This window comes from Cygnus olor, chromosome 1 (assembly GCF_009769625.2).
Source record: "Cygnus olor isolate bCygOlo1 chromosome 1, bCygOlo1.pri.v2, whole genome shotgun sequence".
Classification (NCBI taxonomy): Eukaryota; Metazoa; Chordata; class Aves; order Anseriformes; family Anatidae; genus Cygnus; species Cygnus olor.
Genome location: NC_049169.1, coordinates 127,152,534 through 127,176,125, shown reverse-complemented (window position 1 = coordinate 127,176,125; position 23,592 = coordinate 127,152,534). Strand labels below are relative to the sequence as shown.

Below are 23,592 nucleotides of genomic sequence, written 5' to 3'. Positions count from 1 at the left end.
GCAAGTGAGAGAGTTTCCACACCATGGAGAGTGGTTGATGGGTCACAGCAAAAGGAATAGAATATGTTGCAAAAACTCTTTATTTTGACTCATTAAACATCTCTACTCAATGTGTTTTTCAAATGTGAAATATGTTTCACCATTCCATTATGAGAATTATGTGAAATGTATTCTTGGATTGGTTAGTGACTCTACATTGCTGACAGGCTATCAATAAGTATTTTTGCTTGTTTGTTTGTTTAAAAAATGAAAAGTAGGCATCCCTTAGGTGATACAAAAGCCATTTTCAGCTACCAGTTGAAAAAAAAGGTTATATTCGAAGTACTGTATGCAAAAAGAAATAAAGAGAACTTTTACTTTCCAAATAGTCAAGATGTTCAATGAGCATGTCTTTTCTATTTGGATAAATATTTACAATTGTTGTCATTAAAGTAAAGACTTACCTCACAGTGTCATCTTTATGACACCACGGCAGCTCTGTAGCAGCTTCACTTTCCTGTACTATACAAACCTGGGAAGTAGTTGCTTGTTTATGATGTTATCCTACACTTGAAGTTAGGTTATCAGTTGAAGAACAATGTTTTAATTTTTTGTTGTTTGTTATATTAATATTAGAACTGCAAAAACTGAAAATACATATTTTGTTTTGAATTTGGTTACTAATTCTTCAGCTTAACAATTTTCTTAGACTCCTTCTTCTGGATACACTGCCTTAGTTAGATGGACCAACATGCAGGCCATCAGCCAGATCCTTTCTAAGAGGGAAGACACTTGCATTCTCATCGACTTGTTGGGAACAAAAAGTGAGGAAAACAACTGCTCACCCTTGACTAGAGTCTCCCACGATGCTGAATTACACGTTGCTGATGGAACCAACAGTGCTTTATTGTGGAATAACATTTAATATAACAGTTACAAAATCCAGTTCTGAGATTGAAGGAAGTGAAGGTATGCAAATAACTTGGCCCATTACTTCATGGTATTACTGTGCATCATTGCACACTCTTTGGGACCGAAGGGTAATGTCTTACACTGTGCCACAATGTATGGAGCAAAAACATGTAAACTAGCTCCCAGCAGTTTCACTATAGCCATGTGGCATCATACTCTCCAGAAAGCACTGTAGCTTGCAACACTGCCCTACCTAAATTAGCCCCACTTCTCAGCAAAGTTAATTAACCTGAGTGCAGTCCGCAATGACAAAATACTGCCTCCAGTCCTGAATCTGGTTGGGTTGCTGCTAGCCTGAGGAATGTCCAATGTCTTTGCACTGTTGTATAGTTTATATGGACCTGTAAGTAGATGCTTTTAAATGCTGTCATGTTAAATGATTTCAACCCTGTGTGGGTGTCACTTAGCCAGAGGGCTGGGAGATGGAGTAGAGAGGCTCCCATCAGGCTGGGGGACATATGTAGGCTGGGACACCAGATGAAGGCAAGTATTTGCTGTGATGTATATAGTCATAAAAGAAATAATGTTTGCTTGTTGGATCGTTTGTTTGTTTGTTTCTGCAGATGGACTGCTTTTTACTCAGTCAAATGTCCCTGCACAGAGTAAAACTAACTCTCATTTGTTGGCCAATTCCCCTCTCTCCCACAGCATTGCACTGATAGCAGGGGACGTTTACCTGTTTTATGGTAGTTTCAATGGGAACTGCTGTCTGATCAAGAGTGCCTGGCCACCAGATGGGAATGGAGTGCTGCCCTCAGACAAACACGTCTTTCCCCTCTGTTAGTCCTCCTCTGCAGGGAAGCTGCCCCAGAGCATGCAGAAGAAATGCTCTAAGCAAGACAAACATGGGTCACTGTCTTCCTGTGGATCATACCTTTGTTTATTTCAGAGCCATACTCACCTGCTAAGTTATGCAGATGTAAGAACACAGTTAAAGAAAAAAAAATATGTATGGTGCCCCTGGAAGAGAGATTTAAATATTTATTTAAAAATAAATACCATCTCAGAACATGAACTGGTAGATTCCATTTAAAAAAGAGCATTTTCAGTAACAGGAAAGCTTCCAATTAAATTTAACTCCAGTCTCTTTTATTTATTAAACATCATGTTCAGTGATTCTACAGGAATGATTTACATCCTAAAATACCTTACTCTCCTTTAGCCTTCATTGTAGTTAAATCTGTAGACATCACATATTGCTATAGCAACAGTTTGCTTTCAGAAAAACAAAATTTGTGAGTGAATATTTCACTTCCCTACAGACTTAAAGAGTTGGTAAAGACTAAAACAGAAAAGTCTGAAATCACAACTTTGGGAATATAGACAAATGAGGTAGTACAAACTTCTTATTCCAGGGAGTTGCTAACTTTCACATTTATTTAATATCTGAAAGCCCAACACTTGGCATCCTTTTATTTGAACGTTTTGGATTTTAAAATAACATAAGAGAGTAGTTGGAAGAGAAGAAAAGTAAATGATCACTGTGATGGAATTTGCTGTTTATAGAAAAATACTTGCCTAAACTACCTGAACAAGCAACTTGGCAGTACTGCTATGCAACTATGACTACTAAATAAAGAATTCATTTATGAATAATATGTTTGAGAAATTGAGGGGATCATTAAAGTCAATAGATGATGTGAGAGAAACTATAATAATAAATTCCAGTGGCTTATACAAGAATAGACAACCTGAAACATAATTCATGCATATAAAAAGTTTCACATATCACTTATGGAAGGCTGGTGGGAGTCATGCACATAAAATGCATACCACAGAGTCAAATACCTCAGTCTCATGCACCTTTCTCACCCAGCAAATATACATACTGTCTCTGTTTCCCATATTTACAGATTATATTTTTCAATTACAAATGTCTGGTTTGTAAACTGAGCATGGCATTAATGTTAGAAAACTGGAATATTTATGTATTTATAAAATTTATAGAAAAAAATTTTCAGAGCATTGATAAACATGGAATAAAGCACATTTTGGAGCTTGACTATACAACACCTTGTCATTGGTTTTAAAAAGCCAGAAATAAAAAAAATTGCATGAGTTTAGAGGAAATGTAGACTATGACTGCCAGAACTTCTGCTGAGAATGACACAAGAGAAAGTAATTCAGCACATTCGTACAGAAGGATGCCAGCACAGTATTTTCACAGACCCCTGTCAGAAGGAACAGTTAGTGCTAGCTGCAATTTCATTTAGAAGCACCACGGTAATAATTGCTCATGGTTGCAATATTAAAACATCCACAACTGTTTTAGGAAGAAAACAAACAAACAAAACATAGCTAAAACCTCACATTTCTGTGTGTACATATATATGTCCATGTATATTTATGTTCAGTTTCACATGAGCAAAGACATTGTGAATAGCTTCTAGTATGTTAAAAAAAAGGGCAGAATCAGGCAAAGTTGCTGAGGATACTAATGCATATTTAACACCAAATTACAGAACGACACCATGAAAGCATGTGCTGGCGCTTGTGCAAAACTAGAAATGAAAATCAAAGCGGTGAATGGCTCTGACAGGGTGTACTTCATACCATTTGTCTAGTTGAGCCGTAAAGCACCAATTTTCTATCAGTTTCATGTTTGATTTACAATCCAGACACTTGTAATTGAAAAAAACAAACAAAACAACAACAACAACAAACCACAGAGACAGTCCTCTGTATTATCTGGGGGAAGATGTGGAGTAAATGTGGAGTAAGGTTTGTGCTATTTGCTGGATTCTTCATTGTATAGCAATGTAGGAAAAGAGACAGGATGCCACTTAGACCAGTATCTGTCAAGAAACTGGATCAGTCAATAGAAAATAGTATTTTTAGTACTCTTTAAGTTTCATATATTAGAGTGAAGAATCTAAACTGAAATATTTCTTTCAATCCTATATGTGCTTCTCATTTCCCAGAATAACCCCGGAAATAGATAGTGAACTTGTTTCTTGCAGAGTAAGCTGGACTGTCAGAAGAATCATCTCTTGGATATCCTCAGTATTACAGCAGGGAGTTGCCTTGGGAACTTAAATTCAAAAGCAGAGAGAAAAGGTCCTAAAACATTACTTAAGACCTGTAGGAAATGTTAACAGCTTTAGCTGACTTCACTACATATTTAACACAAACTTATTTGTCCCTTAACTGTACTAAATCTTTTAATAGAACTTTTTCAGGATTAGAGCAGTCCAGGAAAATTCCAGACTTCACTTTGGAAAAGAAAGCCAAGAACAAAAACAATCTGTAAAACAGAAGTATGTTAGTAGGTAAAACCTGAAGCATTCAGATGCTAGGGAGAATTGGACTGATTTTTCTCAGAGAATGGGGCAAAGGACAGCTATACACAGGTACCTCTGGCCAGCATTTATCTGAAGATTATAGTGGCTATTTTCAGTGTTTAGGTTTGTCTACTTTTTCATCTGAGCACCATCCAAGAATGATGCAAAGGCCATACTGCTTTTCTAGAGCACTAAAATGTTGAATAAGAGTACAGTTAACTTGTTCTAGCTATTAATTATGCAAAGTATTACACACCTATATTTTTGCTTTAAATTTTTATCTTTTTATTGGGTAGATGGAGAGACTTACTATTGTTCAAAGAATAAAATAGTTTACTCAAACTTGTTTTTAAGTATCAAAACTTTTCTTTCAAGTCCCATAAGAGTCTTCACTTCCACAGTCGATTTTACATGAAAACTCCTCCATGGAGGTAGTTGCTCTTGTAATCACCCAGGTAAATATGTTTACAAAGATAGATGTATTTATTGGTTACCATTATGACAATAATACCTCCAGTTCACTAGGTTATCATAGAGTCATCAAGGTTGGAAAAGATCTCCAAGATCACCTGGTCCAACCACCCCCCTACCACCAATGTCACCCACTAAACCATGTCCTTAAGCACCAGGTCCAACCTTTCCTTGAACACCCCCAGGGACGGTGACTCCACCACCTCCCTGGGCAACCCGTTCCAATGCCTGACTGCTCTTTCTGAGAAGAAATTTCTCCTAATTTCCAACCTAACCCTCCCCTGGCTCAACTTGAGGCCATTCCCTCTAGTCCTATTACTAGTTACCTGTGAGGAGAGGCTGACCCCCAGCTCCCCACACCTTCCTTTCAGGTAGCTGTAGCGAGCCATATGGCCTCCCCTGAGCCTCCTCTTCTCCATTATACTTTGCCTTCCTGAGCCTGCAGACATCTTGAAGCTATTCCTCTGAAAAATGTACCAATACTACAAAGATGACCACAAGAGAAGTAGCGAATGTAAGCTTTTATCATGTTATTATCTGTTATTATCTCTTCAAAATTTACCACAGCATTTCCATTACATCAGTTTTCAACATTGGCGCAAGAATCAGGGAGGAACTGTGATAAATAAATTTAAATTAATTGGCTATGAAAACGTTCAGGTGTCTCATTTTCTTTTGCATTGTTATCCTCATTTCAAGTATTTAAAAAATGTTTGTGTGGCACATATATTTACACATGCATGTGTTTTGAGAATTTATACGGAAATCTGCGTCTTTGATAAAGACTTTGGGTACTGTTTACCCCAGTATACACAGGCATTGTGAACATTGCTGTATTTAGTTGCATTTGTAAATTGGTTCGTGGCTTTGGTTTTGGATTACATGCATTCTGCAGTTTGCTTGCACTACACTGTAGCCTCTAACTTCAAAATAGTCCTGAAAAAAACAGATCATTTTAAGCCCCGTGCTCCAGGCTGTCAAACCGCCTCCCAGCCACTACTGAGTGTCTTTGCTAGTAAGGCCAGGGAAACATTTTTCGAAATCCAGGTCATGCTGGAATTTTTATCTTTTTTGAGCAAAGTATTCCTAGCTTTCAGAACAAAATGCATTTTTAACTTTTTAATAATACAGCCTATATAAACTAGGTATCTTTCTCTAAGCTCTCCACCTCTGTTTCACTCTTTTCTTCTAAGTTTCTTTTCATTAGTTATATATTGCTCTTTTAGCTTATGTTCTCTTACATCCAAAGATCTGGACAATAAAATTCTGGTATTCAGTCTTCTAAATTCCTTCTCCTTCTGGTTTTGACTACATTCTTTTGTCTGCTGGAAAAGACAGAAATAAGTGCAACTCCAAAGCCAAGCAACTTTTATTTTTCCTTCCATGTCGTCAGATTTTAAGATACATAATCAATCAGCGGAGGAAGGTGTAGCACTTAGAATAATAGGTTAGATGCAGCTGGCCATAGTGCAAGCATAGGAAGGTATGGGGTGGAAGCAACAGGATGTTGCCAGAAAACCCATCAGCCTTTAGGCACAGAGCCCAGCAGTGACACAGCAGACGTTGGAGCCTTCTATAAAGCAATGTGGAATATTCCAAGCTGGGATGGAGAAAGACAGTGAAAGGAAAGAGATGAAGCAGGTGGCTTCACTCGAGAAAGGAAGGAAGGGATGGCAATAGCATTTTGTTGTTGTTGTTTGTCCTTAATTTTAATTAAGCTGTTCTTCCAAAACACTTCCTACACAGCCCCAGGGAGGACAGTCTAGTCAGTCTGAACCAACCGTGAATATTTTAATGAAGATATTTATTAGACACAGACCAGTTTCACTCAGATCAGTCTTCGTAAGTATGGAAACTTTTCAAACCTCTTAGATCTTCTGACATTTCCCTTTTCCATCTCACACTCTGCTGGACTTCCTCACTCTGTCAGATCCCTCCCTCCTGTTCTGTCTGAAGTGTACTGTTATCTTCCGTTCCTCTTTTCTCCTGACTTCTTCTTATGACAATCTTCTGACATTTCTGGCTTTCCTTTACTAATCTCAGAACCTTTTTGTAGAAGGCACCAAAATGTAAGTAACTTGGAAGATGTAGGAGAAGAGAAATCAAGACCTAAGCTTGAGAAGAGAGCTGTCAGTGCCTCCTCCCATTAATTCTTGACACGATACGGTGTTTTGTCTGGTGGTTTGGTAGTAACTGAAACAAGATTTTTGCTGTACTGGTCCTTTCTGGCCCTAGAATCCATGCATCCCTGATCTTGCTTGGATTACATTTCCCACAAAGAGATACCCCAAATTTTTGCTTATCCCTTTTTCTGCTGTTGTTGAGAGAGAGGGCTTTCTTTCTCCTCTTCTCACAATAGTGCAGGAATTCCATAGTATGGTCTAACTGTTGTGGTATGGTTTTTTTTTTCTTCTTCTTTTTTTTTTTTTTTCCCATTTGCAATGACAATCCTAGAGATTTAACATTCATGGTTTAATTTCAAGCCCACAACATTAAATTGGCTTGAATATTAGGCAGGGAGAGTCTGCCCAACTGTAAATACATGTGAAATGCTTACACTTATTCCATTACAGCACGCATTGGTTATTGCATTAAATCCTTAATAAAGCTACATTAAAAGGCTAGTAAGAGTGAGACAGAAACTTCCCACAGAAGGGAAATATTGAGTAAGTATTTCTGCTGTGTCTTTAATTCCTTTTGTCTAGACATCACAACAGCCTTTAGGCTTATCCTGCCAATGTTAATGAAGTCCCTTGAGGGTACGCAGTAAATTAACTAATATAGCAATAAAAGTAATAGGATGAGAATTACCTAACTATAATAATAATAGTACAGCTTATATTAACGAAATGTGTCCACACACCTGCATACAAATACCTGTACTTACAGGCATATATATGTATAAGCTCCATCTCCCTCAGCATAGAGCAGGTAACAGCCCAGCATCCTTGCAGCCACTGAACCACAGTTTACGCCCATCATGTTACGACTGAACTGTGTCTGCAGAGCCAAACATAACCAAGCTCAAAACTGAGTAAGGGACTTGAGAAACATTTTCTCTCTTTAAAGTGAGAAATTTCCACTTTCTCATAGTTTACATCCCACACTATGCCTCTTTTGAAATTGTTAAATGTTAGAAAATAAAAGCAATAATCAACATTGTTATGGTCTTCATTTTTTGTGAGTTTCAGGCAGTTTGTACCTCTCTCTTAAAACAATGTAATGTTATATTTCTCATACCTTATTTTTCAAACACCTCCAATTGAATGTTATAGGTGATTTCAGGATTGTACTGATGTTGGCACTGAATGAGCATTCTCCACACCTTCCTCACTGAGCATTATCCACACCAAGCCTTCACCTACCTCTCCAAAAGCCAGTGGCATTTCACCAAGATTAACTGTGGTCCAGTTTGTCATTAGGGACAACTGGAAGGGTTGACCCTCCTTTTAGAAGGGTACAAAACAAGAAAGTTTTAAAGTTTTAATCATGCATGCTGTCGTTAAACTGCTCTGACCAGTCCTGAAAGAGTTTTTTTTTTTAATTTTTTTTTCTGTTTGTTGGTCCTTGTCACCACAGCAACTAACTGGTTCTACATGAAGTTACAAGGCAAGCCAGCAAGGCTGTAATGGAATACATTCCTTAGCTGAGTCAACGCCTGTGCTGAGGAGGAAGCACGCTGTTTTGGAAATAGGCTCTAAAATGGTGTGTGCTGCTCAGAGACTGGAAATAAGAAATTGTCTGGAATCAGGTTTCTCCCTCCTCCATGCATTTTTAATTATAGGTACTTCAGTTATGCTCTGTTTGTGGTGGAGCAGTAGTCCTGCTCTTCCAGTGTGGCTGCAGCAGTGGAAATGAGGGAGCTGACACTGCCTTGTGCTGTGCAGAAAAGAGACAGAGATCTCAACCAGCCCAGCGCAGGCTGGCAATTATTTCCTCTCAGAGCCTTCGGTGCAGTGGTTTTCACACTGTGTCCCTCAGGCCCCTGGGGATTTGTTGACTGCTTCTGAAAGGTCTTCAAGTGGGACATTAAAAACCAAGCTCAGTGGCACTATAATTTAAATTCAGTATCCAGGGATCTGTATCTCCCTTGGGAAACTATTGAAGATCAACGATGCCAAAATAGGTAAAATTAATTTATATTATATGCACAGTGGAGTGATACACACTGTGTGAAGTGAGCCTCATTCTGCCTTCATGAAACCAGCATCAGTATGAAAAAAAACTTTAGACATTGATTAGTAAAGGATCAAATATATTTTGTCAAGGTATTGGGGGGGGGTTATGACACATTTTTAAGTCATTATAGAGGCAAATTTGAGGAAAAGGAAAATTAAATTGTATTCCAAACAGCAATTCACAGTAATGGTTTAAATTAAGTAAATTATTAACACAGTGCATTTAATAAGATGCATTTGAGGTTACCAGTCTGTGGAAGCAGCTGCATGAATTTTAGCTTTATATTTTAAAGCAACACTGCATTGCCTGAGTCTGTAAATCAGCAACCAGAGGAAACCTTAGGGTAGATTATTTTTGCACCAGTGTAATTTTCTGTGCAGTCAGAGCTACTTTGGACGAATTTGCTGAAAGCAGAATGAGAGCTCGCTTCGCATTGCAGATGTTATGTCATCTCATTTAAAAATAAAGCTACAACTCCAGCCACAGACTGGTAACCCCAAATGTAACGTCAAATTTATCTTAATAAAGCCAACACATTGATAACATTCAGAATTTTAATAACAACATTGTCTTGGAATTGCTGTTTAGGATATGATTTAATGTTACTTTCCCTCCAAATTTCATTTAAGACATTTATCATGAATGTCTTAAAAATGAGCCATAATTTCCTCAAAATAAAACCAGATGATAAAATACATTTGCTTTCTTAACAGTCAAACTTAGGGATGGTTTAATGAAAGGCGTATGCAAGATATCAGAGTTAGAAATAAATGGGTCAATTTGTTCTCAGCTTAAAGTAACTGATTGATCTCATTTTCTGACAAAAAAAAAAAAAAGTACTTTTTCACTTATGACTCTATATATCTTGACAGCTGGGCCGCCTATTTTTATCCCATCTCTAATGGGCAAATTGCAACCACAGTAATCTCATGAGCGTTTCCAAGTGGCCTTGCAGGGGCCACCCTAACAAACTGTGATTCATTGACACTGTCAAGTAGAATGTTTCCTCAGAAAAGGAAATAAAATAATGGCTTTGTCTTTCCCGTTGCAACATACGGAGGCAATATGCAAGGGTAAAAAGGAGAAGAAGATAAATTGCAATTTATTTCTCTCACTTCAATAAATGTTAATAATGTTACTGAAATCTGCAAGGATGTCCACATGAACTACAGAATTTGGCCAATTAAATCTTGCAGGTGTATAGATTGTAAAGCCATTACACCATCAGCCTGATTTCTTGTATAATGTCATCCAAGGAATGCAACTCATATATTGAGTCTAATAGCTTGTGTTTGGCTCTGGAAAGCATTTTGGGGAGTTTCAGTTCGAGGATGGAGAACCCCATGCTTCTCTCAGTGTAATTATTTGTGTGTAATTTGTATTTGTGTGTGATTATTGACACTATTAAACTTATGTGCTTTTTCTTTAGTGGAATAATATAGCTCAAATTTTCTAGCCATTGGTTCTTGAAGAACTGCCAAATATCAGATATTCACACAGTTCTCCTCAAAGTAAGCTGAGGTGGTGCTTGATGCTCAAGTCCATTCTGTACCAGTGTCTTAATTTTCAGCTAGAAAAGGCAGGATGTTCCCTGCCAAAATGGCAGTTAGCTTTTCTGTATATTAGTTGTGACCTGAAAGGGAGCAGTAAATCACAACTAAATGTCTCCTCTCTGGTGGTACATAACTTTTTTTTCCAGATAAGAAGGCCAAAGTTCAGGAATTCCTTGGAGACTGTTATTTTGTGCTAATTCACATAAGTAGAAGAAGCAGAACTTCTCGTAGGTGTTGATAAAATCCATCCTGTTGCAAATTAGACCATATGGCACACGAAAGCTGCCTCCAATCCAATTTGTAAATGAAACAATGAAGGGGATTGAAACAATTTAGGATTTCCTTTCATCCTGCCTCTCTCCTCCCCCGCAACTGTGCAATCACTTAAACATATGCTTGAATTTACTAAAATGAGCAGAACCATAATGGGTCTGTTCCTGGTTGTAATGTTAAGCTTCTGCAAAAGTGCTTGCAGGACTGGGGCTAATTTGGCAGTCAAGCCAGAGAACTTCACTCCGATTTCCATTATACTTATTATCTACCAGAGCCTGGAAACGTAAAGATTTTTAGAAGCAGTGTAATCTTCAGTTAAAAAAGTGCTGGTGGTGCAGCTTTGTCAGCTTGGGAAGCTATTAATCACACATATCCCCCTCTCTTGTTTATTAGCCCTCCATGACTGGAATGACTTTATTTTGCAGAGTACCAGCTGAAGAAACCAAGTCCAGACTCCAAAAAGCAGAGTTACTATACTCACAGTGATGTGACTTATTTCAGAGAGGGAAATCAGCATGTTGTAAAAGGTACTCCAAGAATCTCTCTATTGCAGTGTGGAAAACAAAAGTAACAGCTGAGAGGCAAGTATAGACTCTTGCCCTTGACTACATGGAGAAGAGATGGTTTGAGAAGCAATGTACCAAAGTCCAAGGAACAAGGATACCTTAGCATAGTCTTTTCAGAGATCTCTTTTCCATTGTTGACTGGAGATGGAGGATATCTGCAGTAATATCTGTAATAATAGTAAAGAAATAACAAGATTTCTGTATGTCTAGCAACTAAACCAAACTCCTGCCAAACTCCTGCGTGAGTTTCAGCCTAGATAGAATTTGACACAGTCAGAAACTGACAAGATGGTAAAATTCCCCTTCTTTTTTAGTATGCTTTAAAAAATCTGCTAAAGGTATCTGTTTCATTTCAGTACTGTCCAGAACAAAACAACAACCAAAAAAAAAGACTCTGAAATCCATTAAAAGGCTACCGTAGGTTTTTCTTGTTTAACAGGAGCTATGAAAAAGGAAATGAAAATGCTACTTCAGGAGCAAGCAAAAGATGGTCATGACAGAATTCCCAGATTCTTTTTGAGCTTCTATTTCTCATTAAATGAAAAATAAATAAATAAATGTTGAAAACAGAATCTGTAACATCTGATATTTTAATGAATACTAATGCACCAATGAAACCTACCTACTAACCTTTCTTTGCTCTGAACTTGCCTCTAATTGTAGATGCGTTGCAAGCGTGCATTGCTTTGAAGTTGTAACACTGACGCCAAGGTATTTGTTTTCATGGTTGATAGGGCCCTTTAACATTTTCTGTTTTATTCTGTGTAGTACAAACCAATGTTTAACTCCTATCTTTCTTTTCTATCATGATCTTGTTACATGTGGTTCATCTCACCTACATACACCTGTTTCAAATTAGGTACGTATTCTAAAACAGTCTCTTCCAGAGTATCATTTATTTTATTGGTGATAAATGTTTTAGGGTAAAGCCAACCATTCTGTAGATTTGTTTACCTCTCTTCAGTGACTAAAAAGTCTAATGAGCTCAGACAGCACGTCTCACTTCTAGATACATGAAACGAAGTTAGATGACCCCATCATTTTCAGCTAATCCTGTGAATCCTTTCGCTTGACCTCATAGTTCTGACAATCCCCATGACTTTTGTTTCTAATGTTACATTGTGCTCCTTAAATAATTTTGAATTCTTTTTTATATTTCAGCCCCAATTAAGTGCTATCTTCACTATGAACTTTTGCATGAAATTACAGGCTTTAGTAATCCAGTGGATGGCTATTGTCACAGAATGGCCTCCAAGAGAAAACCTGTCACTGCTCAGCCACATTTTGCAAACCTGTTCTCTACATGCCGTTGCTCTGACAGGTGGACACTCTGTGCAGGTGGGACCCTGTTCTTGCCTCCTTTTTCTGTTTTTGTGCATATTGGACTCTTGTCTGAGAAAGTCTGTATGCAAAGAGCAGATAGTTCTCATCATTTAATTAAGACCATAACTAATGACATCTTCAGACTTTTTTTCCCAAAGGGCAATCTATGCTGTTTGTGTACAGTTTTATGTATGCACATATGCACACACAAATACAGCACAGCTGCTACACAAAATTCCCAAGCTAGCTCAAACAGTGCAAAATAGCAACATGATAGAGAACTGTGTTAGAACATCTGAATTTCTTCTGGTACACAGATCACTCGATTTACATACTTCATTGTAAAGAGTATCTCTATATGATACTGTATTGCTGTGACAAAAGAAGATATATTTTTTAAAAATCTATTCAAAATGTCTATTATTCTGATTTATCATTAATTGAGCTCCATTTGGGGGAGTAACATAAAGCAGGCGTTACTTGTATACAATTCCCAGGACTTATTCCCACCAGCAAAAGTCCACAAATCACTTCCCTGACATGAGCAAAGTTCAACTGATGGGAAAAAGAACATCAAAAAAGGGCAGAAAACTCACGATCAATTTTCATTATGTTACAACTATGTCAACACTGTCTGAAATAAATGGATTCAGGTCTGCTGTTTTTACTTGAGTGGCCATTTCTTATAGGACTAATCAAATTAATATTATTACATCCTTAAATACAAAAGAACTATTTCCACAAGGCTTATTACACAATAATGGATTTCTGGAACAAGCATGGATATTTTTATATTGCATTTATAATGATACCAAATTTCAGTTTGACAACATCAAGTGTCATCTGTTAAGAACCTAACCACCTGACTGCCTAGAGATTTTTCAAGAACCCATTAGGGCAAGCAGATCCATGGCTTTTCTTGTTTATAAGCATCCCATTGACAACAATGTAAGTTTGTACATGCAAGAAGAGGACTCAGTCCTTCGTTTTCACAATGAATGAATGTTCTAACAATGGCTTGAGAAGATCACAGAATCACAGAATCACAGAATCGTCTAGGTTGGAAGAGACCTCCAAGATCATCTAGTCCAACCCGGCACTTGGCCTTGTTGAACTTCATACAGTTGACCTCAGCCCATCGGTCCAGCCTATCAAGATCCTCCTGCAGAGCCTTCCTTCCCTCGAGCAGATCGACACACGCACCTAACTTGGTGTCATCTGCAAACTTACTGAGGGTGCACTCGATCCCCTCATCCAGGTCACCGATAAAGATATTAAAGAGGACCGGCCCCAGCACTGAGCCCTGGGGGAGTCCACTAGTAACCAGCCTCCAACTGGATTTGGCTCCATTCACCACAACTCTTTGGGCCCGGCCATCCAGCCAGTTTTTAACCCAACAAAGCGTATGCCAGTCCAAGCCACGAGCAGCCAGTTTCTCGAGGAGAATGTTGTGGGAAACGGTGTCAAAAGCCTTACTGAAGTCAAGGTAGATCACATCCACAGCCTTCCCCTCATCCACCAAGTGCGTCACTTGGTCATAGAAGATCAGGTTCGTCAAGGAAGACCTACCTTTCATAAACCCATGCTGACTGGGCCTGATCGCCTGGTTGCCCTTCAAGTGCCGCGTGACGACATTCAAGATAATCTGCTCCATGAGCTTCCCTGGCACTGATGTCAAACTAACAGGCCTATAGTTCCCCGGGTCTACCCTCCGACCCTTCTTGTAGATGGGCGTCACATTTGCTAGCCGCCAGTCGACTGGGACCTCCCCCGATAGCCAGGACTGCCGATAAATGATGGAAAGCGGCTCGGCCAGCTCCTCCGCCAGTTCTTTCAGTACCCTCGGGTGCATCCCATCTGGCCCCATCGACTTGCGCACATCCAAGCTCCGTAGCAGGTCGCCAACCATTTCCTCGTGGATAGTGAGGGCCACATCCTGTTCCCCATCCCCTTCCACCAGCTCAGGGTACTGGGTATCCAGAGAACAACTGGTCTTGCCGCTAAAGACTGGGGCAAAGAAGGCATTGAGTACCTCAGCCTTTTCCTCATCTTTTGTAACTAAGTTTCCCCCCGCATCCAGTAAAGGATGGAGATTCTCCTTAGTCCTCCTTTTTGTGTTGATGTATTTGTAAAAACTTTTTTTGTTATCTTTAACGACAGTAGCCAGATTGAGCTCCAGATGAGCTTTGGCCTTTCTAATTTTGTCCCTGCACAGCCTCGCAACATCCTTATAGTCCTCCTGAGTAGCCCGCCCTCTTTTCCAAAGATTATAAACCCTCCTTTTTCTCCTAAGCTCGAGCCACAACTCTCTGTTCAGCCAGGCCGGTCTAGTTCCGCGCCGGCTCATCTTTGGGCACGTGGGGACAGACCGCTCCTGAGCCATTAAGATTTCCTTCTTGAAGAGTGCCCAGCCTTTCTGGACTCCTCTGCCCTTCAGAACCTCCTCCCAAGGGACTCTGCCAACCAGTGTCCTGAACAGCTCAAAGTCAGCCCTCCGGAACTCCAAGACAGCGGTTTTACTGGTCCCCTTCCTGACTTCGCCAAGAATAGAGAACTGAACCATTTTGTGGTCACTCTGCCCAAGACAGCTCTCAACCACCACATCTCCCACCAGTCCGTCACTGTTTGTGAACAGAAGGTCTAGCGGGGCACCTCCCCTGGTAGGCTCTCTAACCAGCTGCGTCAGGAAGCTATCTTCCACGCTCTCCAGAAACCTCCTAGACTGCTTTCTCTGGGCTGTGTTGTGCTTCCAGGATATGTCTGGGAAGTTAAGTCCCCCACGAGAACAAGCGCTGACGATTTCGCGGCTTCTGCCAGCTGCCTGTAGAACTCCTCATCTGTCTCCTCATCCTGGTTTGGTGGTCTATAACAGACCCCACCAGGATGCTTGCCTTGTTGGCCTTCCCTCTGATCCTAACCCATAGAGACTCAACCTTATCATTCCCAGCCTCAAGTTCCTCAACATCAAAACACTCTCTAATATACAGAGCCACACCACCACCCCTTCTGTGCTGCCTGTCCCTTCTGAAGAGCCTATATCCAGACATTGCAGCACTCCAGTCATGAGAGTGGTCCCACCACGTTTCCGTGATGGCAACCAAGTCATAGCCTTCCTGCTGCACGATGGCTTCCAGCTCCTCTTGTTTGTTACCCATGGTGTGTGCATTAGTGTAGATGCACTTCAGTTGGGCCATTGCCTTCTTCCCCGGCTTTGCCATTGTTTCCCCTGGTACAGCTCCAACAAGCCTAATTTCAGCCCCATCCCCCTTCTTTCGTAGTTTAAAGATGTATTGTCAGAAACTCCAATTTTGATGCCAGGGTTCCTTCTGTTTGGATTTTTCATATACTCAACATATTCTTAGATTTGTCATCTGGTATTACAAACACTGACAAGTACCGGTGACTTCCCTCATGCTGAATGACAGTCTTGTTAACAAAAATCTCTTCTTTTGCAAAAAGTGCTCTTCCACTCAATTTTTCAACTATGGAAGGGACAATGGCCTTGCAAGGCAGAGGCTTGGTAAGAAATCCTACCACAGAGTAACAGTCTATATCAGAGAAGGCAGCTGGCAGCTTGGGGGATGACTTCACTTAGCCTCTTAACAGGTCAGACTTCCTACTGTGACTGCACATGCTTGGTCCTTTTCTTCGATGAGCAACAAGTGAATTGAGAGGGCAACTCAAATGGACAGCAGATTTGTCCCAAACTGACATCTGTCCCACTAACCTGTTCCGTAGCCCTGATCTAAGTGGTAATGAGTCTCTCAGAGGGCAATATTGTCTCACCCTGGCTTTCATGGGGCTGACACTTTATTTAAAAAGAAAAAAAAAAAGAGCCTTTAATATAAAATGCTATAGTAATAGGCTCAAGTGCTCCTTTCAGTGTCATTGTGGGGCTCACATTAACTCTAACAAATTAACATGAGAATTAATTACACTTATAAGGACAGCACTGCAGCTTCAGGGTCCAATATTTAGGTTGATCCAAGGCATTCCGTTCTCTGCAAAATGTTTCAGTCTTCCTCACGATATGCCTTTTGCAGCCATGGTCTATTGCTACAGGGGCATGGCCGAATCAAAACCACACGCGAGGGGAGAAATGAAGAAGTTATTCCTACGCACTGTCCAGGAAAAGCCAATTTAGAGGCAAATTGTTGGCTATTTTATTCCATTCCCTTCCTGGAATAACTGAATGTCCTTTGATGTACAGCTAATGAGCAACCTTCAGACTACACGAGTTTTCATAAAAAAAATCAGTTATGTGTAGGCCAAGATCAACACCAGGTTAAGACAAAACAGTATGAAAATCAACTGAATCAACACCCTGCAGCACCACCACTTTATATTTCCACGTTTTCTGCTATAAAAGTATGGCAAGAAGTGTGCAGGATGAATGAGGAAGCTCTTCAGCTGACCAAATCTATGTGTCCAGAAAGTCTGGGAAGATAACAGGAAAACTTACACTGGCTCAGATTTCCTTTGCTTCTGTTTTCTGATCTGCTCTTCTGGCTAAACTTCTCTTAGAAGAGCTATAAAACACCCCTGCTGGCAATCTACAACATTTACACCAATCTGGGTAAGCCAGCTGGATCACTTGTCTCAAACACTTTTCCAGCCACTAAGAAATGTTCTGTCACAACTTCTATGCGTCCATCTTTCCTTATTAGCTTTTCAAATGGTTGGTGGCCATACTATCACGACCCCATATACCATATTTGTAGACTAGTCTTTTCTTTCTCCATTTCAGCAACATTCACAAGAACAAAAGTAGGTAGAATAATATTCAAATATTGTGCATCTCCTGATTTCATCACCGCCTGTTTCTGACAAATAGCTGTGATTACTACCAATGAGTTTTCTCTATTAGAACTCTGTCAGGATGAATATTAGTATTGGAAATCAATGTGTGGTCTTAATGTGCACTGAAGTGAGCTTACTTGACTATTTTTTCCAACATAAATCTTAAGATTCTTTCAAAGCATTGATTGAGCTGAATATCTGAAGAGCAGACTCTATGTTGCAATTAGAATAGCTTAAAATGGTTTTAGAAGTTAAACTCTGGGGGGAAAAACATATAAAATGCATGTAAAAAGCAAGCAAGATATATCTATCAACCCTTACAATCTTAAGACTGTGTATTTCAGTTTTGCAGATTCTTTGTGGAAATTTACTTAAAGAGATGCTTAGTCTGCTCATCTACACTAACTGAAAAAATGATGAAAAATTAATGGAAAAAATAATGAACCCATGTCACAGGAGAATAAAAGAAATTGTTATCAGCCTTGCTGAAAATTACTGTCAGACTGCCACAGAAAAATGTAACACAAGAATTTTCTTTGTCTGTACCCACTCTATCAGCTGGTCCCTTTCCTTATCAAAAATGTACTTGCTTCAGGTAAATGGGCTAGCAGAATTTTACAAGTTTGTTTTATTTGGTTAATATGTAAATCAAACTCACTTGAAATAGTAGTTTTGCTTGAGGAAAAAAAATAGCCACCTGAAAAAAAAAAAGAAAAAATGTTCCAACAAACATAATTTAAGGCAAATGAATGACTATTGAGGTTTCTAATGGGAAAGAAAATTTGTCCTCAGCTGCAATACATGGCACCAGAAAGACACTACTGGATTCTAGCTGCTGAAGGATCGGGGGGAACACTGCTTGTCCGTGAAATATGAGACAGATGCTTGAAGAAAAAGTAGAGCGAAGGGACATGGTATCATGTCGTAGAAAGATCCAAGGCATAATTGTTGTATAAAGTACCTGGGACTCTAAAGCAGTTGAAGTTAGTCAGATAAAAACAAATAAATATTGCCTTATTTGGCAGACTGTAAGATTAACAAACACTTTAAAACAGTTTGTCTGTACCCAGGAATAAATTCTTCTTCATGTTTACTTGTTGTTTAAGAACGACTAAACTTAATCACGCCTTCCAAACTTTGAACATAGGACTTTTGCATATTTTTACAATCTTTAAATGATTTGCCTGCATTATGTCAAAGTGTTATAGACCTGTATATATGACTGCAAATATACACACATTGATACGTTTGGAAGCTAATACACAATGGGTTTGAGTAGCATAAAGAAATCAATAGGAGGTTTTTATTGATTTTGACTGAGTCTGGGGAAAACCTATAAAGTGAGAACCAGAATGGTAAATCTTGTTCTCATCAAGATGGTAGATGCACAGGTAACCCTTCCTGGCCTCCACCACCTGCTTTCTGAGAGGCATTCCCCTCTCTCTCCCGCTCCTGAGGCTTTACAGTGAATATTATGGCAAGTAAGTCTATGTTTGAAGCACCCCATGGTTCTTCAGGCAGATTCCTTGCTTGTAGGCAAGTGAGACACACCGGGGAGATACACAGCTGGAATCAAAAGCCACCTTTGTGCAGGGCCAGACAGAAGCATGAGCAAAGCTGGGCTTTGCCTGGGACATCTGACTGCCAGAGGCAACACAATGGTCATGGCCTGGTGCTCATTTTGCCTGTGCCCTGGAAGGCCGTGCTGGACAGCAGCGCTCCTCGGGCAGGGCAAGCTGTCCGTGCCCCCCATCTCCACCCAGGCCTCGTGAGCCACAAACTCAGCTCAATTCTCCACCCCTTCCTGCCCCTAGCCCAGGACATGTCTCCAAATTTTGCGTTGCCAGCTCAGTCTTGCTTGCTAAAACTGCTGGGAAGTCTTGAGGTAGTGCTGTGTTTGGTCACTTGTTCAGGACTCGCCTGACTGCTATTATGACAGATGGCACTCAAAGCAAACTTCAAACTTCTTTTTCAAAAGAAAGCTAGTTATACAGTCAAAATATTCTTAGTTTTCAGGCCAGAGTTGTATGATGAATCCATTTAATGCTACCAAGAAAACAACATTTAGAAAAAAAAAAAAGTACAAATATTTACTGTAATGCTCATGACGAGGTAACACTGAACTGAGCTCTAACAAAGCTACACTTAGTTTTAAAACCTAGGAACAAAGTAATAATACAAGACTCATTCTAGTCATGTAGAAAGTCACATGCAGATTACCAGAAGAGATTCAGCAGTTTGGTGAAAGACAAAGTTCCCTTAAATTCTTGCATTCAAATGCTTTTCAATCATCCTGAAGAAACTCTATATTCTTACTCAATTCACTCCACACATCCCTTTCCATTTGTACGCATTTAGAGTAGTCTTAATTGCATAATTGAGGGTAATTTTGAACGTTCTTAGTCATGACAGGGGAAAGAAAAAAAAAAAAAAAAGAATTTTTTAAAGCGTGGGATTAGAGAGATGGGTTTTATTCCTGAGTCTTCCACAAATGGGAAAGAGTGTATTTTGGTATCAAAGCTCAGGAAGCCAAATTAAAGATCATCCTTAATTCTGTTATTTGTTTGATCTGCTTTCGTAAACAAAACATTCCCTCATATAATTATTTGCAGGCTTTCTGCACATGGATCCAGACACATGCATGCTAAATCAAGTGGCACTCTATCATTACTCAACCAGAGAAAGCAAAGGATGAATCAGAATCCACTGGGCGCTGTCAGAGACAATGTGGCTTCAGATCATGCAGGACTGGTACCAAACCTTTTTGTGACAGGTGACCCTTGCTGTATGCTACAGAAGCAGCTTGGATTTTCCAGCAGTCCCAGAAGCTTTGCAACCAGTACAGTTGAATTTCTTTGTCGTGGGGAGCACTGTATAAATTTGACTCCCCTCCAGTCTAGGAGCTTCATTAAAACTAGATAAACATCAAAATTACTGGAGGACCAATGTAAACTAGGCACCTCTTCCCCCAAGGGTAGATGGGACTGCGGGCAATGGCAACAGATCTGGTGTAAACCACCGGCTTCTTGTGCTCAGCAAAAGGAAGCAAACAGCCCAGATGCAACTGGGGAAGCAGTACCAAGCTGTCACACCCTTTCTGTAATGTAACAAGTTTATTTTCAGTTTGTTCCCTTAACATTATCCTAAGACTTTCTCAAGTAACTAAGCAACCTCCAGTGCCTTACTGCTGAAAGGGTTTGAGTCACTGTTGGGGCTCTCGATAGGTTTTTGGTAGCTACTGGATGTAGGAGAAAGGGTAGCGGGTTGTCCTATCCCCTGTGCTACAGTGCCACCTTACGGCACTTGTTCTACAAACGCCTTATTTTTTCCCTTACACCGACCGTGTTTTAATCTAATAAAAGTGCAGTGCAGGTAGCCCCGGAGGGGGGAAGCAGCTAGGACTTCAGAGAACTGTAGCTCCATTAACAAAGTCATTTCCATATGCTGAACCACGGACAAGAAAGCTGGAAGAAATACTATCTAATTAATACTGTTGTCTTAAAATTAACTGAACCTAGAGCATTCCTGACAGGTGTATAACTAACCTGTTCTCGGAAATGTCCAGTGGCAAGATGCCCAGGCCCAGTTCCTCACCAGCCCTTTTGCTGTGTCGCACGCTCCACGCGGCCAACCTGCATCTCAGCTCTTGCTAGCTTTGGATCTCAAGTCCTGCCCTCTTTACAGGGTTTCTTTCCTGTATAACAATTTCATATTTAAGAATCGTTAACCAACTCTCCCCAAAATTTTCTTCAGATGATGCAATATCCATTCTTTAGCACTTTTTTCTGGTTGCTATTTTCCAGGCCACTGATCACTTGCATTCTTCTCATCTGGATTTTCTCCAGTGAGTTCATATCTTTATTCAAAGCATATACTTACACTTTACTCAAAACTGGGCACAATACTTTATCAGAAGTTTTCGCCATGACTAAATAAGAGAATAGAATCACAGAATCATAGAATGGCTTGGGTTAGAAGGGACATCTAACTCCAACCCGCTGCTGTAGGCAGGGATGCCACCCGCTAGATCAGGTTGGCCAAGGCCCCATCCAGCCTGGCCTTGAACACCTCCACGGATGCAGAACCCACAACTTCAAATGAAACTTCAAATGACGAGGCAAATAATGAACTCCTAATGTGTTTACAGACTATAACCTTGTATGTGCCTTTAGAGACTTCATTTTAGGTCAGAGGTCTCCCAAAAACCCATAGAGTAATTATTCATGATTCTGATGGTAATAGAATGCTGCCAAAACCTTTCCTCATCCCTGTACTATTTGATTTCCTTATTATTAGCAGAGATAAGGAAATAACAACTCTCCCATTGAATTGTAGGGAGACATAACGCTGAGAGGGGCTGCAAGCACTTTGGAGAAGAGGATTGGAACTCAGATTTACTTTGTAAAACTGGAAAGGTGGTTGGAATGACAGGGTGTAATTTGGTACTTTCTACCTGGAAGCAGAGAGCAGAATCCATCAAAGGGAGGTAGGGGGCGACGGGGCTGGTAACAGTCCTGCAGGCAAGGATTTGGAGTCGCAGTGGGTTAAAGGGAGTATCATTGAAAAATAGCAAGACACGGTGCAAAAGGCAGATGTTATACAGAGCTATATAAATAGTGATGTTATCCGTAAGGTGCTGTGAAATAGGACAGAATGAGGATGCCTGCGTAAAAAGCATGAAGTGCAAAAAGTTACTTATTTTAAAAAGCTTTCTACGAACATAGAGATTTCACAAAATGTTTAGAGCATTTGCTTGAGCTTTGCAGAAAGTCCTAGACCTTGATTTTGGATGAAACTATATGTACATATATGCACATAGATATATGTATGTATCTGAGACATGTACGATCTCAAAATGCAGAAGGACTGAACCGCATCGCAGACACAACATTTTGAGAGTTTTCAAACTGAGCAAGGTTGAGTTCAAATAATCCTACAGCAGTTGGGCTAACCCACTATGGTAAAATAACATCTCTTTTCTCCCAGGAGTTCACTACGTACATGAAGGCAGCCTTTTCCACAGCAATGCTTCTCTCTCTGTTGTAATACTGATTACTTTGAGGATTAAACAGAATACATAAAATATTGGGAAGCACGGAGACAAACCGCATGAAAGGATAAAACTCAAAGAGGAAAAATTACATTATAAATTCAGTAGCATCTTGGCCCTTCAGTGTTTTCCAAATAATAATGCAGGAATTTTATGATTCTAAAGCAATCAGAATGGCAAACAGAAACCATAGTTTCTTAATCCATTTTTCTGTCACCGCTAGAAAGAAAACATCTGGGAGATCCTAGAAAACTACTTCTCTTCTCTTCCGAAGTCCAGCAAATCCAAAGGAAACAAATCATCTGAAGAATTTTGACAACGTAATTAATCGTAATTCCCCCATAAATGTAGAGTGCAGATCCCAGTATTACAATTCGGGAGCAGTGTTGCTGTCTAATACAGGAACTACTCGAAAGTGTAGGACTGAATGGGAATTAGTCAGAAGGGGTGAGAGTAAAAATAGTTAAAAAAAAAAAAAAAAAAAGGCGTTTTTTGGTAAGGGATGTAGAGGAGCAATGTGGACCTGAGAAAAGGAAGAGAACAACAACAAAAGAAATGCCAGGTAAGAGAATCAAACGAGATAGCGAGATAGGGGAAGATAGAAAGAAAAATGGAAGGAGAGAAACCAAATGTAAACTCTGAAGAAGGAATAGCAACCGAAAAAGGATGTTTCCTGCTGAGCATTTTTAAACAGTTTTAGAAGAGGAGGATGCACCTGGAGTGGAGGCTGGTGATTCAAATTCTGAAGATGGAAAATGAACTAGGGCTACATTTGTTCTGTTTGATAACCTCACTCTTCAGTTCAGGCACAGGTCCTGGTCTCGTCGTTCACCTTTCAACCCCATCATCCCTCTGCATGGTGCTGGAGCTACCTGGCCACCGTCCCCTGGGAACAAGCCAGGGCGCAGCTCTGGCAGCTGCTCCCCCCCAGCAGTGGGGGTGAGGCTGTGCCCGCTTCCTTCCCAGCCCTCCCAAGTGGAGCCAGCTCACCAGACCACGCACGTTCCCGCACTCCGCACCGCCAAGCACACTGCACAGCATCACATCACCGTGCCACTGAATCCCCACTAAGAAGGGCTGCTATGGCTTGGCTTACTTCAAGCATTTGGAACTAAATAAGCACAAAGAATCATTACTGCGACGTC

At 40.1% G+C, this 23,592-nt stretch overlaps 1 long non-coding RNA gene across 1 annotated transcript; it reads right to left on the bottom strand.

The window, feature by feature from the left end:
- Window positions 1-608: 608 nt before the first annotated feature.
- On the bottom strand, window positions 609-21,111 carry LOC121057783. Its single transcript, XR_005813957.1, has 3 exons — window positions 20,943-21,111; window positions 18,056-18,094; window positions 609-11,441 (listed from the first exon to the last, which is right to left on the bottom strand). It is a non-coding gene; the product is annotated as an uncharacterized LOC121057783 (long non-coding RNA).
- Between the last annotated feature and the right edge of the window lie 2,481 nt (window positions 21,112-23,592).